General features: G+C 52.5%; 1 protein-coding gene across 8 annotated transcripts in view; it reads left to right on the top strand.

Moving 5' to 3' along the window:
* Positions 1-615: 615 nt before the first annotated feature.
* FOXP1 (forkhead box P1) overlaps positions 616-14657 on the top strand; it is a 341534-nt gene continuing 327492 nt past the window's right edge. For 3 of the 8 annotated variants that reach the window (XM_048957790.1, XM_048957786.1, XM_048957783.1), the window contains exon 1: positions 2914-3029. The gene's annotated coding sequence lies outside the window, so the exon portion shown is untranslated. Of the gene's footprint in view, positions 705-1317; positions 1430-2571; positions 3030-14657 lie in introns of those variants that run through there. The other 5 variants (XM_048957796.1, XM_048957795.1, XM_048957784.1 and 2 more) reach the window with 4 other exon arrangements.

The raw sequence follows: 14657 nt of genomic DNA, 5'->3' as shown, positions 1-14657 counted from the left end.
CCCCCGGCCCTTCCCCCCCTTTAAGCCACCCGCGTAGCGTGCCGGGACTGCGCAGCGTGCGTATGGAGGGGAGGGTGGGGGGAACGAAAAGTTGCTGCGGGCCCGAGGATGCGGCGCTGCCCTGAGCCTGCCTCCGCGCAAAACACGCGCAGCGCTGCGCACCAGCGTCGTCTTCCCCGTGTGGTCGCCCTCTCCCCTTCGCCCCGCAAGTGATCGCATCCGAGCTCCTCAACCCCCACCCCGCTCTCATTATTATTATTATTATTATTATTATTCCTTCTCCCCCCCACCCCCCCATTTTTCCCCTGCACCGAGCCTTGTTTACCCAGCAGGTGGATGTGACGTCAGAGACTGACAACAGCAAAAAATAACAACATCTCCCTCCGCGGGGGTGGCGAGGGCCGCCCCCAGCCCGCCCGGAGCGAGCGGCGGCGCGGGACTGCGCGGGGCGGGGAGGGGGGGGGCCGCGGGGCGGGGGCGCGGCGCGGGGCGGCGTGCGGGGCCCCGAGCGGAGCGGAGCGGAGGGCTCTATTGTTATTTACCGAGCGGCGGAGCACGCCGCCGCCGCGCCGCGCCGCCCGGGCTCGGCGTGCCGGAGGGACGGGAGGGAGGGACGGGACGGAGAGGCAGCCCCGAGCCGCTCCGCGCCGCCGCCCGCCCGGGGGCCGCGCCGTGCTGGGCAGGGGCCAGGCCGAGCGCTGCGGGTGAGTCCGCCGTCCCCCGACACTTTCCCCGCTCCTCCCGGGGCTGTTGCACTTCTTCCCCCGCCGCCGGTCCCACGTGTCTGCCCTCCCACCCTCCCCCCAGCCCTTTACCGCCGGTACCGGGGGTGGGGGGGGAGGTGTGGCGGTGCGCACCCGCGGAGCCCCCTCCCCCGCCCTCGGGCCGCGCAGCCGCCCGCGCCCCCCGCCCGCCCACTTTGCAAACTTCCGCCCCCCCCACTCCAAAAAAACAAAACCCGGCCCCGCGCGGCGCGCGCCCTCCGCGCAGTGGAATGCGCCCCCCCCCCCCGCCCCTCCGCGTTGTCTGCGCGCTTTTCGCCGGGTCCCCCCGCGCCGCCGCGCAAAGGGGCGCGCAAAGCCCAACTTCGGCGCTCAGGGCAAGAAGTTGCGGCGGGGCCGCCCCCCCTCCCGCGCCGGGCCCCGCTCCCCCTCGGCACCTGTTGCGGCTTTCCGCCCGCGCTTTGCCTTCCGCGGGCGCTCAGCTCCGCGCCGCGCATCCTCCCCCACTCCGCGTCTCTCGGGCCCGTTGTGCCCATCCCCCCTTCTTTTTTTTTTTTTTTTTTTTTTTTTTCTTCTCCCGGAGACGAAGTGTTTGAATAAACACCCGCGCCTCCTCAACCCAGCGCAACTCGGCGCTGCGCGGGTGCGGTGCGCGCATCCCTCTGCCCCTCCGCGCAGCCTCAGCGCCGCGGAGCCGGGGACGCCCGGTAAGTAGCGGCTGTTCCGCCCCGCGCAGCGCCGCGCAGCCCTTCCTCGCCGGTGCGCGCTGCAGGCGGCGTCCGAGCGGCGTATCTGCGCCTCTCCCGCCCCCCCCGCTGTCTCCCCCTCCCCCCCCCCCCCCAAAAAAAAAAAAAAAAAAAAAAAGCCGCCCCAAGCCGCGGTCGGGCAGCGGGAGGGCTCAGCGCTGTGCGGGGCGCACCCCCCGCGGAACTATTGATGACTTATCGGCGGGCCCCGCGCGGAGAGGGCGGTGGAGCGCATCGACTGTAGCGAGCCTTTCTTCTGCCGCTTCGCATGCCATGATTTTAATCGCTTTGGCTGAATCAAACCGAGTGAGATTACTGCTTTTTTTTTTTTTTTTTTTTTTTTTTTAAATCCCCTCTCCTCCTCCTCCTCTCCCTCCCTCCCCCCCCCGGGCCCCGCACCGCCCCGCACCGCTGCTTCTCTCCCGGAGCAGCGGCACGAGTTGCGCGCTCCGAAGTTGGAGGTTTCATTTTCAGTCTGCGCGGCTCCGGCCGTACCGAGGGCTGCGGGTCACCGCCGCTCTCTGAGCTGCGTCCTTCCCGTGCCGCTTTCCAAGCGGGTGCTTTACCTGCCGTGCCGTGCCGTTGGGGCCGGGCTCTCGCCGAGCCAAACTTTCGAGTCTGTCATCGAAGAAACTTGCCGCTCGTGCTGCTCTCTGTGATTTGCTTTAATTTAGGCGGAGGGAAGCGGGCGCTGCGCTCGGTTCTTATTTCTGCAGTTGGTGTCAGCGCTGAGCAGCCCGTGCTCGTGTAAGTTGGAGAGATCCCGAAAGCACCGAAGCAGGGAAGGAGGTGCTGTGCGTCTTTGCGACCAAATCTGGGGGAAAAGGGGGAAATCAGGGCTACCGGCTTCATTCCTCCGCTCCGAATCCCTTCCCTGCACTGTCTCCCCACCGGAGTGAATGGAGCGGGGCGCTGGGGGAGGAAGCTCCTCACTAGTCACCATTCAAAAGGTGCCGGCTAAAATCTCATTGCAAAAAGGTATGGTAGCTTTAACGTCTCGCATTGGCAGCATTCTTCCCCCTTAGTCTCTGGATTAGTCATTGTGTGTGAGACAGAAAGAAAAAGAAAATCACTTTTTTTTTTTTTTTTTTGAAAAAGTAAAGTAAACAGCCTCCAACAAGTGAACCTTGACAACCCAGATTAAGGCAGGCAGGAAAGATCAAACGGAGCTGCTGCTGGGCTGTTGTCAGAGCCGCCTGGCTGGGAGCGCCGGGTGCTGCAGCGGGGCACAGCCGGGCCGTTAGCAGTGCTGCTCTTTGTTGGGAATCCATAGGGTAACATGGAGGGAAATAACGCTGCCCTTCCCCGCAAGGCTGTCTGCTGCTCACGGCTTTGGTTGTGAAGTTAGGTCGGTGCACGGGAAGGGCTGGTTTTATTATTATTAAATTATTTTAATTTTTTTTTTTGAGGCTCCCGTACACTTGGAGAGCGATGGAGGATTTGGTTCGGTTTGATTTCTGCCGCCTGGAGCTGCGGAGAAGGCGGCGTTTCCAGTAACGCAGTGTTCAAAACAGCCTAAAAGTTCTGTGGAATTCAACCCTGATTTCTGCATCTCTGATTTGTAAGGAAACCCGGGCGTGTTTTTCTCGGCGTGTGAGCGGTTCTGGTGTGTGACAGAGGGGTTGGGTGGCAATGAGGCGTTGCACACTGCGTGGCTGCAGCCCTGAGCGGTGGAAGGTGCAGCGCTGTTCCCGGAGCATTGCCCGGTGGCACATTTAGCAGTAGCTGTGTGCTGTGCTTGGTGCAGGGCGAGGTGTCACCTGGTGTCGGGGCTGCATCAGAAAGGTTCCATTGCTCTCTCGTTTTTTAGTGAAATTTGTAGCCAGGGGTGTGAAGCGATCGCTGATTTTGCTTCGATAAATGTTTCGGTGTGAGCGTTAATCAGATGTCAGCAGTGCAGTTCAGAGTTGGTTTTGATGCTTTCGTGTTTGCGTTCAGACAGCTCAGTGCAAACTCCACCAGCAAGCCCCTGTTTTGTTCCTGTTCTAAGTACTTCTGTTCTAAGTATCCTGAAACAATGGGGACAGCCATTGCAAGCGGGAGGAGAAGGCTTTACCCCAGTGTGTGTGAGCAGGGCAGTGAGCAGAGCAGACCAAGCGCGCATCCACTGAAGAATGAAGAAACCCAAAACCTTTCCCCAGAAGTACTTCTTTAATTAGCAGTGCAGATCACACAATAAGTACTTTATGCTTTTATAAGGTAAGATTTCACAACCATCCTGCGTAACTTACAGAGCCGGTACTTTTTTATGGCGTATACTTTAATTAGACAATAAAACGTGCGTGTGTTAAACATGCACACGTATGCTGTGAAGCCGTTTGGGGTAATGCAGTGTTTTTTGCATGAACATTTCATGCCGCAGTCGGTGGCAGTGGCAAGGTGCTGCTTTGGGAGCAGGCAGGACGCTGGGCAGAGTGCTGAGTGTGAGGCATCGCTGCATGGCATGGGCTGCAGCACTGCTCCGTAGCAAAGGACCACCTTCTCTTAAGGGCTAACCTTTGTGTTCTCATCCATGATGCGCTTAGCTCCGGGATTATTCCTGTTTCACGGTATTGTAAAAAAATTAGGGGAAAAGGGGTGGTAGTGGAAGGGTGGGTTATGGTGTGGGGCTCGGCATTCAGCGTTCTTAGTGCTTGTGGTCATGGACAGAGAGGGCTGGACCGGGTCGTGTGATTCCTTTGCAGAGGTATCTTTCCAGCGTGTATTTGTCTATGGAATGAAATAACGTATGCACACACATATGTAGGAGATGCATGTAAAATACAGTTATTTCTGCAAGGCCATCCGGTTATTTATAGGACATAATGATACTTCTGTCATCTTAAATTTTCTCAGAGAAGCTTTAATAAATTTAAATAGATTATATGCTGTCAGGAAATAGTATAAATTTTGTTTACGATTCACTTGCTTTAAGGTACTTATACTAAAGAAGCTCATTTAACCCTCAGACTGAGCAGCATTAAGTGGTGAGAGGAGTCTGCCGGAGAGCTGCCGCTGCCCTTTGCTCTCGTGATAATCTTAAATTACAACAATTTAATTGCAACTTCAAGGCACCGAATGGAGACGTTTCCTGCGGCTGAGGCAGGGCTGGGGGAGAGGCAGCAGAACGGGGCTCCTTGTGGTCAGGATTCCTCGTGGCGGGGATCCCTTGTAGCTGGGCTCCTCGCTGCTGTGCTCAGGCCTTCTGCCCCGCCGGCAGTGTCACAGCGGTGTCACAGCAGGAATCCCCAGGTGGGGGCAGGATTGGGACTGCAGCAGCCTGGCACAGCTCTGGGTACAGAGTTGTGCCTGAGTTGGGTTACGCTGTAGCAGGGGTTCGTTGGTGGGTAGCTGCAGAGCCTGGAGGCACGTTGGGTTCTGTAGCCCCAAGACCTGCTGTCGGGGGCTGTGTCCCAGCTCAGCTTGCCACAAGTCCGCCCGGCCCCGATATGTCCTCACACCCATGAGTGCTATGGTGGGGGCACTGGGAGCCAGGCAGCATGTGCCAAAGGTGGTTGAGAAACGCTGCGTGCTGGAGCTCAGCAGCTTGTCTGCGGCTGTTCGCAAAGGTCCTGGCAGCAGAACTTTACCAAATGCTCACAAGGGCACAGAGGGGCTCACCGTTCTTGACTTTCTTGCCTTTGGAGACATACGTAGGTGCTTGGCTGTGCTCTCAGTCACGATCCATACCGCGTTCCTCTTTGCCACGTCCTCACCAGGTGGCTCCTTGCGGCCCTCGTGCCCGCCGGCACTGCTCTCAGCTCACCCAGCACAGCCCTGTGGTCCTGCTGCAGCCGGTGTCAGGTGCTGCCATGGTGTGCATGGGAGAGAGGGAGCTGGGGTCGTTAGGGGAGCCAAATTGGGGGAGCTCTGTAATCCTCTAATATAAAGAAAAGCCGTGTCTGGGGTTGAAAGAGAACTGTAAGCTGTTCTGTCTTTAGGAGCTTGGGCATCTGCTGATCAGAGTGCTTCAACTTATGCTCGTTTCTGACTTCAGCGTGCAATCTACTCGGAGTCAGGGCAGTGCTGGCTCTGCTGCAGCAAACGCACTCGGGGGTTCTCTATTTCTCATCACCTGGCACCTGTCTCTTCCATCCATATGTGCAGTGGCCGTGCGTGAGTGGTAATGATCCCATGTAGCCCCGATAACTTTTTGTTCAGCACCATCCTGAAAATGCAGATGTTGTTCTATGGCAAATGAGAAAACAGAAGAGCAGAATGCATTTTTTTCCCCTCTCGGGTACCTGAGGAAGACTGAATCATTTTTCTCCTCTCATTGACCCTCCCTGTACTGTTCTTAGAGCATCCCCATTTTAGTGCCTTGAAATTGCAATTAAGTTGTAGTAATTTAAGATTATTGCGAGAGTGCAAAGGGCAGTGGAAGCTCTTTGGGAGTCTCATCTCAACACGTAATGACGCTCAGTCAGGGGGTTAAATGAGTTTCCTCAACGTCAGTACTTAAAGTAACTAAATCGTAAACAAAATTTATACTATATTCTGACAACTAATAATCTATTTAAATTACATTAAAGTATGTGTGTGAAGATTTAATTAAAAACAGAAGTACAGTTGAGCCCTGTAAATATCTTGACAGATACACTGGAATGGAGTTCGTATCATCCAATATTTGCTTGTGTCTGACAGGTTGTGGAGCTTCTGGGGGTAAAACTAACTGTGGGCTTTGTCCCTCCCAGTTTGCAGTGGGGTTGCAATGGTCTCACAAGCGCTCTGGGTGCCAGCATGTGTTATTTGGTTGCGTTATTTGCTCTGTTAGCACCGCAGTGCCTGTTTCCTTCAGTCAGCTCAGGGCTGGTGCCTGGCTGTGTGCTCTTGAGGACGCTCTCTGCTGCTGTTGAGCAGTGTCTCCCAGCTCAGTGTGCCAGCTGTGTGCCAGCTTTCTCCCCTCTTCCTGGCTGCAATTGAAGCAACCTGGATTGCAGTGCTGAGGGCTCTATTGCACTGCTGTGAGCCTTGGTTTAGCTGATTTTTTTTTTTTTTTTTTTTTTTTTCCAGACAGTAAGTGTTTAGGACGTTTCCCCAATTTTTTTTGCAATGCATGGAAAGTGTTTTCAAGGCTGTCAGTGCGTCTGTTGCTGTGCAGCTCCTTCCCACTGGTGCAGCAGTGCATCCCCAGCCCAGGTGTGCAGCCCAGGGTGTTCGGCACGAGGAGCTTCTGCTCTGGGTACAGCTTCAGTGCTGGGGCTTTGGACATCCTGAGCCTTCCTTGCCCCCCTCCTGCAGGTGGTTTGGATGGAGGTCACTGGATGTTCCCTTCTTTGGCTGGGGGCGTGGGAAGAGGATGAGGGTATGGGCATGGAGTGAGAGGTGTGTTGGGAGCGCGTTGCCAGCTGGGCGCCCACCGGGAGCGCAGGGCCTCCAACGGCATCGTTGGTTTTCCCCTCTTCACCAGACATTTCCTTTCAGATTGGATCCCAGTTTCAGCCACACTTCCCGCTCAGCCCTGTCATCTTGTTGCTAACAATTAGGGTCAAGTGTCTTTCCTTGGGCTCTGCGCCGTCTTCGCGTTGGTCCCTCCCCCAGCTCCCAGCCCGAGCTGTTTGTTCGTTAATTAGTGCATCGGGCGTATTAACACATCAGCGAACGGGAGCAGGCAGACTTCCCGAGGCATCTCGGGAAACCCTCTCCAGTTTTATGTGACCGGACGTGCACTAGTGCTGATTTAGATAGCGGAGCCGGCGATGCCAAAGTGTTGTTAAGAGAGAGATAAATAGAGAGAGCCCAGCAGTAGGCAGAATGTCATGTCTCTATTAAAAAGATGGTGATAAAGGAAGATAAAATGGTGAGGGGGATTGGCGGTGTGTTCAGAGCAGCAGCTCAACAGCTGGTCACAAAAATCAATTCAGAATTCCCCTTCCTGCAAAACCCTTGTCCACAGAATTGATGGCTGAGCACGGCTGGGATGACAGCGAGTGCTGGAGCCCTGAATGAGCCTCGCAATCCTTCCAAAGGCATCGGGGCTTCTGGGGCTCCATTGCAGCATTGCTCCCGTCTGTGGGGTGTGCCTGGAGGTGACTCAATGCAGATTTTTGTATGTCGGGGACTTGCTCTGGGTGCAGAAGTGAGAAATGTAACTGAACATAAAGAAATGAGTGGTTGCAGCAGGAGAGAGGGGAGCGGTATTAATTTTACCGGTTCTGTAATGAAACATGCGGTGTGACGTTAAATCATTGCTGCCTTGTTTGCTGAAGGGATGTTCATCATTCCATTAAGAAGGGTTAAGTAATTAAGTGATGTTTCTTTAGAAACCAGTGTCAGTTTCAGGAAGCATCTTCCCCATGTCGCATGGTGGATGCGAGGTTTCCCTTGGTGTCAGCTGTGAGTTCGGGGCTGGGCACGGGCAGGGAGCTGCACCAGCTCCAGTACTGCAGGAGTGAGTTTCCCTGCAGCTCAGGCATGCTGCTCTGATGGCCTTTCAGTTACAAGGTTGTCTGCTGTGACTGCTGTCAGCTAGGTCTGGTGCAAGCCTTATTCCGTGAGCCGTCTATTTGGGATTGCAAAGTTAAAACCTTCCTGAGGTATTCACCCGCATTGCTTTTTCCCTTTTTCATTAATAACAGCTCTCATGTTGTAATAGTACGCTTGCTGACAGTGAGTCACGAACTCTATCTCCCATGAACCTCATGACAGATTTGTGTTGGCCGCTCAGGCACGGCTCAGCCGGCCCAGTTCCCACCTCCCATCCTTGCACTGGGAAGAAAAGCCCATGGGAGCAGGCGGTGCGAGTCCTGCCTCTGTCTTCCCAAATCTGTGCCAATGCACTGAGGAGCAGCCCTTGGGCTGGGCTGGATTTGGGGACATCGAGGCCGGATCTGGTGAGGAGTGGTCCCTCGGGGGCAGGATGGGACCCCAGGTCCTGGTGCTGGCTGTAGCTCAGTGAGGTCAGAAGTGTGGGGAGGGAGGGTGTGCGTGTGTGTGGTGGCTGCAGGAGTGTGGTGACCGTGTGGTCACCATTTGGTGTTGGGATGCTCGGGTTGATGCTGGGGAAAGCAACTGTGCTATGTGCTGCATCCTGTGTGACCTGCTGCTCTTCCACTGCTCAGTCTGCTTCTTTGCCTTGACTGAGAATGCAGAACTCAGCACTAGCTTTGCCAGATCTCTGCCCTTCCTCATGGGATAGCCCCTGTTTCTAATACTGTGGTTAGTGATACTGGAACTCAACCCAAAGTGGCATTGCTATGAGCAGTAGGAGTTTTGCCTGCCAAAAGGCAGCACGTATCATGTTAGTGTCGATACCTCCTGCTTTCATCACTGCTCTGCCTCTCAAACAGGGCTCCATCAGCCAATATCTTGCCGACTCTTGATCAGAGCACTGTAAGTGATTCCTTCCCTCAGGTGGATGTCATAAATAGGTGCATTTCCACGTCTCCTACATGCTGGCCACGTTTTGCTTCAGGTGCCCAGATACCTCTGCTGAAACCTCAGGAGCTGCCTTGAGTGGACTGGGCTTAAAAAAATAAAAAACTGAAGAAAAAAAAAGGGGAGGAGAAGAAAAAAAGCATCGTTTTGGCTCAGGGAACAAAATCTATGAATATTCATGATTGTGATACATAAAAGGAAACTGTCTGGATGCGTACACAGAGCATCATAGCCTACATCTACCTTAACAGACTTAAGGAGAGATTTTTTATTTATTTTTTTTCCTCTGTGAGTTTTGTAGTTGTGAGTTGTTAACAACTTGGCTAATCTGTTTTTATGATAGAGGTAGACTGGTAAATCTGAACAAACTGAGGAATGGTGGCTGTGGGCTTCTGGCCCCGTTATCAAACTTGCTGCATAAGGCAGAGTTTATGCACTGTGATAATGCTAATGACCAGCAGAGCCAATGATGCATGACTGGAGGAAATCAGTGTTATAATCAGAGAAAGTTATCAGGTTTTTGTCATTAAATATTAGTGATAAATAATACACTTCATTTTGAGGAGATAGGACATATTTAATTCTGATGCAGAGAGTTTCAATTTAATAAGGGGCATTGCTGAGCGAAATGATAATCTGTTGTAATTGAAAGGGAAAACTAGAAATGCCTTTGTTTCAGCAGAGCTCCTGGTGGCGGCCTGCAGTGCCATGTCTGAGCAAGGGGAGCATTCCTACAGCTGCTCGGCAGGGCTGTGCCACGGTGCTTTGCTTGTTAGCTTATGTGGTACACAGCTGGTTGCTTGGGGAGGGTCAGAGGAGACCTGTTTGGTATAAGCTACCATCACCTTTCTTTTCTTTTTTTCTTTGAAAAATGTTGCAGTAACGCAGCAGACACTAATCGTGTGCTCCATGGGGGCTCTGCAGCATCCCCCAGGTGCCTGCATGCTGTCTGCATGCTGAGCTGCTCGTGGTGTGGCCAGCTCTGTCCCCAGCCTGTGTGGGGCACAGGGACTCGGCGCCAAGCTCCCAGCGGGGCAGTGTGCCAGCTCTCACATCCTCTTTTCAGCGAGGGCAGCGGCAGATCCTGCAGGTTTGACTCATAGCAGAAACTTGGGCAGCTCTGCGTAACTTCAGCCAGAGTTATGGGATGTGTCTGAGGTTAAAAGCCGTCCTGCAGTGAGAGCTTTATGGAAATGCTTTCTTCTTGCTATGCTCAAATGTTTACATGCTCGTTGGAAGATATTTTTTTGTCATTCGATTCTTTTCTTTTGGATAAGGGAGAGCTCTATCAGTTGAGATAATTTGCAGGCTTTCAGCTAGTGTTTTTTGTAGGTGCAAAAAAGAGATGAATACCTCTGCCTGGGGTGGCATTGGGGTCTGGAGGTGAATTGCAAAGGGAGGCACATGCAGAGCAGAAAACTTCCTTGCAGAAGTAATGCCTGTGTCAGACACAGCCCAGTTTTAACAGCAGCACATGCCCATGTTTCTGTTCATCAGCACTGAATCATTGCTATGTACCAACGTCTGCTTGGTGGGTGCTGGGCGAGGAGGAGCATGCGTTGCTCTCTGCCCATCACAGAGGTCCACGTGTGTGTGCTGTGACTTGGGCTGCTCACAGCTTCGCAACATGCGCCAGGCAGAGCTGGTTCCTAGGAAAGTCCCTTGGTTTTTGATGAGGAAAGGCACTGCTGTTTTCACAGAGTAGAAAGAGTGCATAAAACTCGGCTAAAACCGTGCATCCTGCCTGTTGGCCAGCTTTGGGGATAAAGAGCAGAAGTTGGTAAGAAAATGTGTGGCCAGAGCCCAGTGCTGCCATGGGTTTATGCCAGGAGGGGGTCTGACCTGCAGCCTGTGCTCATGTTTGTAGGGTATGAGGGTATGCTCAGTGCTGGCTTTGGGTGCATGGGGCTGCTGAAAGCACCAGGTGCTCAGTGTGTGACACAATCACTAACGCTGTGTGGGGTGTGCCCCCTGCCATAGGGGGTTTGAGCAGAGCTGTAAATACGGTTGGTGCTTTTATGGCTCCTGAGATTGGTGCAGGTGCACATTAGCAGGAAGCGAAACCGGAGGAGCCCTGGGAGAGTGGTGCGAGCTGTGCCAAACAGGTACTGTGTGGCCTTATTGCCTGGCTGATAACCAGCCATGGTGCTGGAAGACTGAGTGGGACTGAGGAGGGAAGTCACACTGTGGGCTGGCACTGAGCTGGGGCCTCTAGGAGGGCGATGCCCAGGTTCCTCCTGCAACAGAGATGGTCCAGGTGGGCTGGAGGGACTGCTGCATTGGAGTGTCTGCCTTCTGCAGCTGGCAGCCCTTTCACCACTCGTTTCTGCATGGTCTTGTGGAGGAATTTCAATGTGCAGTCTATGAAGTGAGGTACTGAAGCATTAACCCTGTCTTTTATTTTATTTTATTTTTTAAAGGAGTAGGGTCAGAATAATAGTACTTAATGTGAGTAAAAATCTTATGATGCACCGTTCTGTCTTCCTTGGTTCATCCCTGACTTCAGTACCCATCCCATCTCACTGAGCACAGCCAGCACAGGATCATGTAACTGCGTGCTGCTACACCTGGCAGCACCACTCACCTTGCATAGGGTTTTCATTCTTTATTCCTAAGTTTCAAAACCACATCTGATTTGAACCCTAATTGCATGCATTGCCTCTGTGCTTTTCCCCATCTGGAGCAGTTGTGGAGTCTGTTGGAAGGAGAGCCCAGGCCAGCATGATGCTACCAGGAGAAGGGCTTGCGCAGCCACATGCACAGTGAGCATCTGGAGCTGTGCCCCTCTGCGTCAGCATGAATTAAGTGTCACAGGAGGAAGCAGAGATGAAGTTCTGTGAGAAGATCCACGACTTGATCCAGTGATGATCTGGTGTGCAAAGAGGGAGAGAAAAATGAATTTCTCACCCAAGACATCGAGACCATTAGTGCCGTGCAACCCAGCTTGTGCTGTAGTGAGCACCTCTGCTCCAGTGCCGTAACGCTGGTTGGGTTGGTGCAGTGGTCTGTGAGTGTTAGCAGCTGCAGCTGGCTGTAAAAGCTGTAAATTTCCCAGTAACTAGCAGGAAAATATTGTGGATCTGCAGTTATTCTCCACATGTGGATATACCGTGTTTGTTAGCATTGAGCTAAGTACAATAAAAAGCATTTTTCTCAAGTGTGGCAGCACGTGGGTGAGCTCCGTTTGGCCCCATTGTCAGATGAAGCCAGCAGGAGTTCACATGCAGCTGTAACAGCAGTTTGTGCTGCAAAGCGCTGCTGGCCCAGTTTCTGGGAGGTGCTGTGGAGGTTGGTGTGAAGCCCCTGAGTTGTGCTGCTATGCTTTGCGATGGAGCTTCTTTCCTGGGGTACCCCCAGTGTATGAGGCATGCCCTGAGCCTTGGGCAGCCTTTGTGCTCACCCTGCTGAGTGCACCTGTGTGTGAGTGGGACTTGAGATGGCAGAGAGTTGCCCAAGGAGAGCTGAGAGCTTGCCCGTGTGTTGTGCAAACCTGCTGTGGTGGGCTGGGTGTTGGAGGCTCCTCCATCAGAAGGCAGCAGTCCTGTGGTGACAGCGTAGAGCGTGTCTGCAGCGAGATTAAAATGAAAATTAGGCAGTGGGCGATTACCTCCTGGTTTTAACTAAGTGTGGTATTGGGCTGAAACGAAAAGCAACCTTGAAGCTGCACGGATTCATGAAACTGTATGCTGGGATTTTAAAAATTACCTCCATTGGAATCCTGGAAGCATCTGTTACATAATTAATGCACTTAAAAATATACTCTGTTTATGATTAATCCAGGACTGTGATGTGTGCTAGTTAAATGACTGAATCCCAGGGTGCAGCGCGAGGAAAGGACTGCAGTTGTAATCTATTTGATGGTTATGGGGAAGGACATTTTCTACAAATAAATACATCTTCCGTAGTCTTTTTATTTGTCAGGGCCAAGCTTACGTCTGTTGTGCTGAGTTTGTTGACTGGTTAATGTTTAGAGATTTATGCTGATATTTTGTAGATCTACTGGAAGAAAATAACTCAAGAATAATTAGGGAGATTGACCATAACGTTCCGTGCCACATGTGTGACAGCGTTGCTGGGCTGATGAACTTGGATAGGGCATGTGCAATTAAAAGTGCCAAAGCTTGGTACGAGGAGCTTTTCAAACCCTCTCCAGATAGATGAGCGCTCTGGAGGATGCACGTTCCCCAGAGGACGACTTGCTGGAGCTGCTGGAGGCCGTGGATCTCCTCTCTGGAGAGCTGTCTGAGTGTCTCCTGTAGGGAGCTGCAGAGCAGGGCTGCCAGCACATTGCATTCCCCAGCTGGCATTTCTTTGTGCCAGGAAGGGTTGGGACACTCCGTGGCCTTACCTTCTTGGAGCCTGCTTAACTGGCATCCTCAAACAGTCTTTAGCATTGCATTTCCTCTGACATTTTTTCTTTGTTTCTGTTCCTTCTCCTCCCCCCCCTTTCTTCATCTGACTGCTGCCCCATCAGGTTGGTGTGTAGTTGTGCCAAGTAAAACCCTTTTCTCCCCCTATCTTATTTTTATTGCTGGTTCCCAAGCCTCCCTCAAGCTGCTGTGGTTGCCCATCACACCGCAGGGTCTCAAGGAGGCAGCCCAGCAGAGCGGTGCCCGTGCATCCCATACTTGCTGCTAGAGCTGGAAATAGGGTTCCTTTCTATGAGAATGTGTCATTATTTTTAAGCTAACAGTCATTGTGTGTGTTGGCTTGGGAGATGTTTTGAGATTTAGTGCCTGGAGGGTCCTGTCGCACCTGGTCTGTCTGGTGGTGCTGCTGGGTTGTGGTGGGGTTGCCTGTTGGGACCACATGTGCCCAGGTTTGGCCCTGGTACCCACTGAGTGTTAGTGATGACCTTGGGTTTCCACGTAGTGTCTCTTGTCTTGAACTGATTCTGCATTTAAGCATCCTGTCCCTCAGCTTCTTCAAGTGAGCTGAGGGCAGAACGAGGCTGGTTTGAAAGGAGGCAGTGCCACCTCTTGCCTGCCAATGGTGCCTGTGGCGCTTCCTCACCTCTAATCCCACTGGGAGCTGCTTCTGGCTCATCCCTCTGGATAAAGCAACCCTTTGTTATCTGTGCAGTATAGAAGTGTACTCAGCATGGACTTTTCCTTTCGTCCTGAAGAGAGTGCAAATCTGTGTGTGCTGGACTGTTTGTATTTCTAGCAAATTGGGACCGAAAAACAGCATAAGTTCCAACTGTATGTCAGCAGTCTAGGATTTCAGATATTGTTTGATACTGATTTGTGCGAGAGCAGTTGTTGGATAGAAGGAAATGATAAAATTGATGAATCAAGGCAGAGGAGGAGGGCAGCGGGAAGCAAGAAGCCCGAACGTGTTGGGTCCTAAAGAGTTGTTACTCTCTTATTGCTGGCCAGGCCAGTGGTGTTGGGCACGTGGAATGGCTCAGGGTGGGTGGCTGAAGAAAACAAGAGTAAGGGTTTGGGGAAAAGCAGAATCTGGTGACTGCAGCAGCACACGTTTATTTTTAGAACCCGATTGCATTTGAATCGCGAGCATTAGAAAAACTTCTTAGCTCACATTATACTCCGAATTTCTTTAATTTATTTTTAAAGTGGAAATTTTGCAAGCTGACGTTTTGCAGCATGCGTAGTACGATTTGGCTGACAGCATTGTCTGGCAAAAGAAATAACCAAATTATTATTCAGTCATGGGTTTTTAACAGCCGCAAAGCAAGTGGATGTTAACTAAATGATGCAATTTATTCCCTTCCTGCTTATTGCCAGCTTGCCTATTACAGAGAGACTGCCAGCTTTAAATAAGTGGTACCCAGATGGTAGTCGCATGACGCCCACTTGGTTACAGAGCCTAA

This window comes from Lagopus muta, chromosome 11 (genome assembly GCF_023343835.1).
Source record: "Lagopus muta isolate bLagMut1 chromosome 11, bLagMut1 primary, whole genome shotgun sequence".
NCBI lineage: Eukaryota > Metazoa > Chordata > Aves > Galliformes > Phasianidae > Lagopus > Lagopus muta.
The sequence above is the reverse complement of the archived record's forward strand: the minus strand, read 5'-3'. Positions and strand labels throughout refer to the sequence as shown.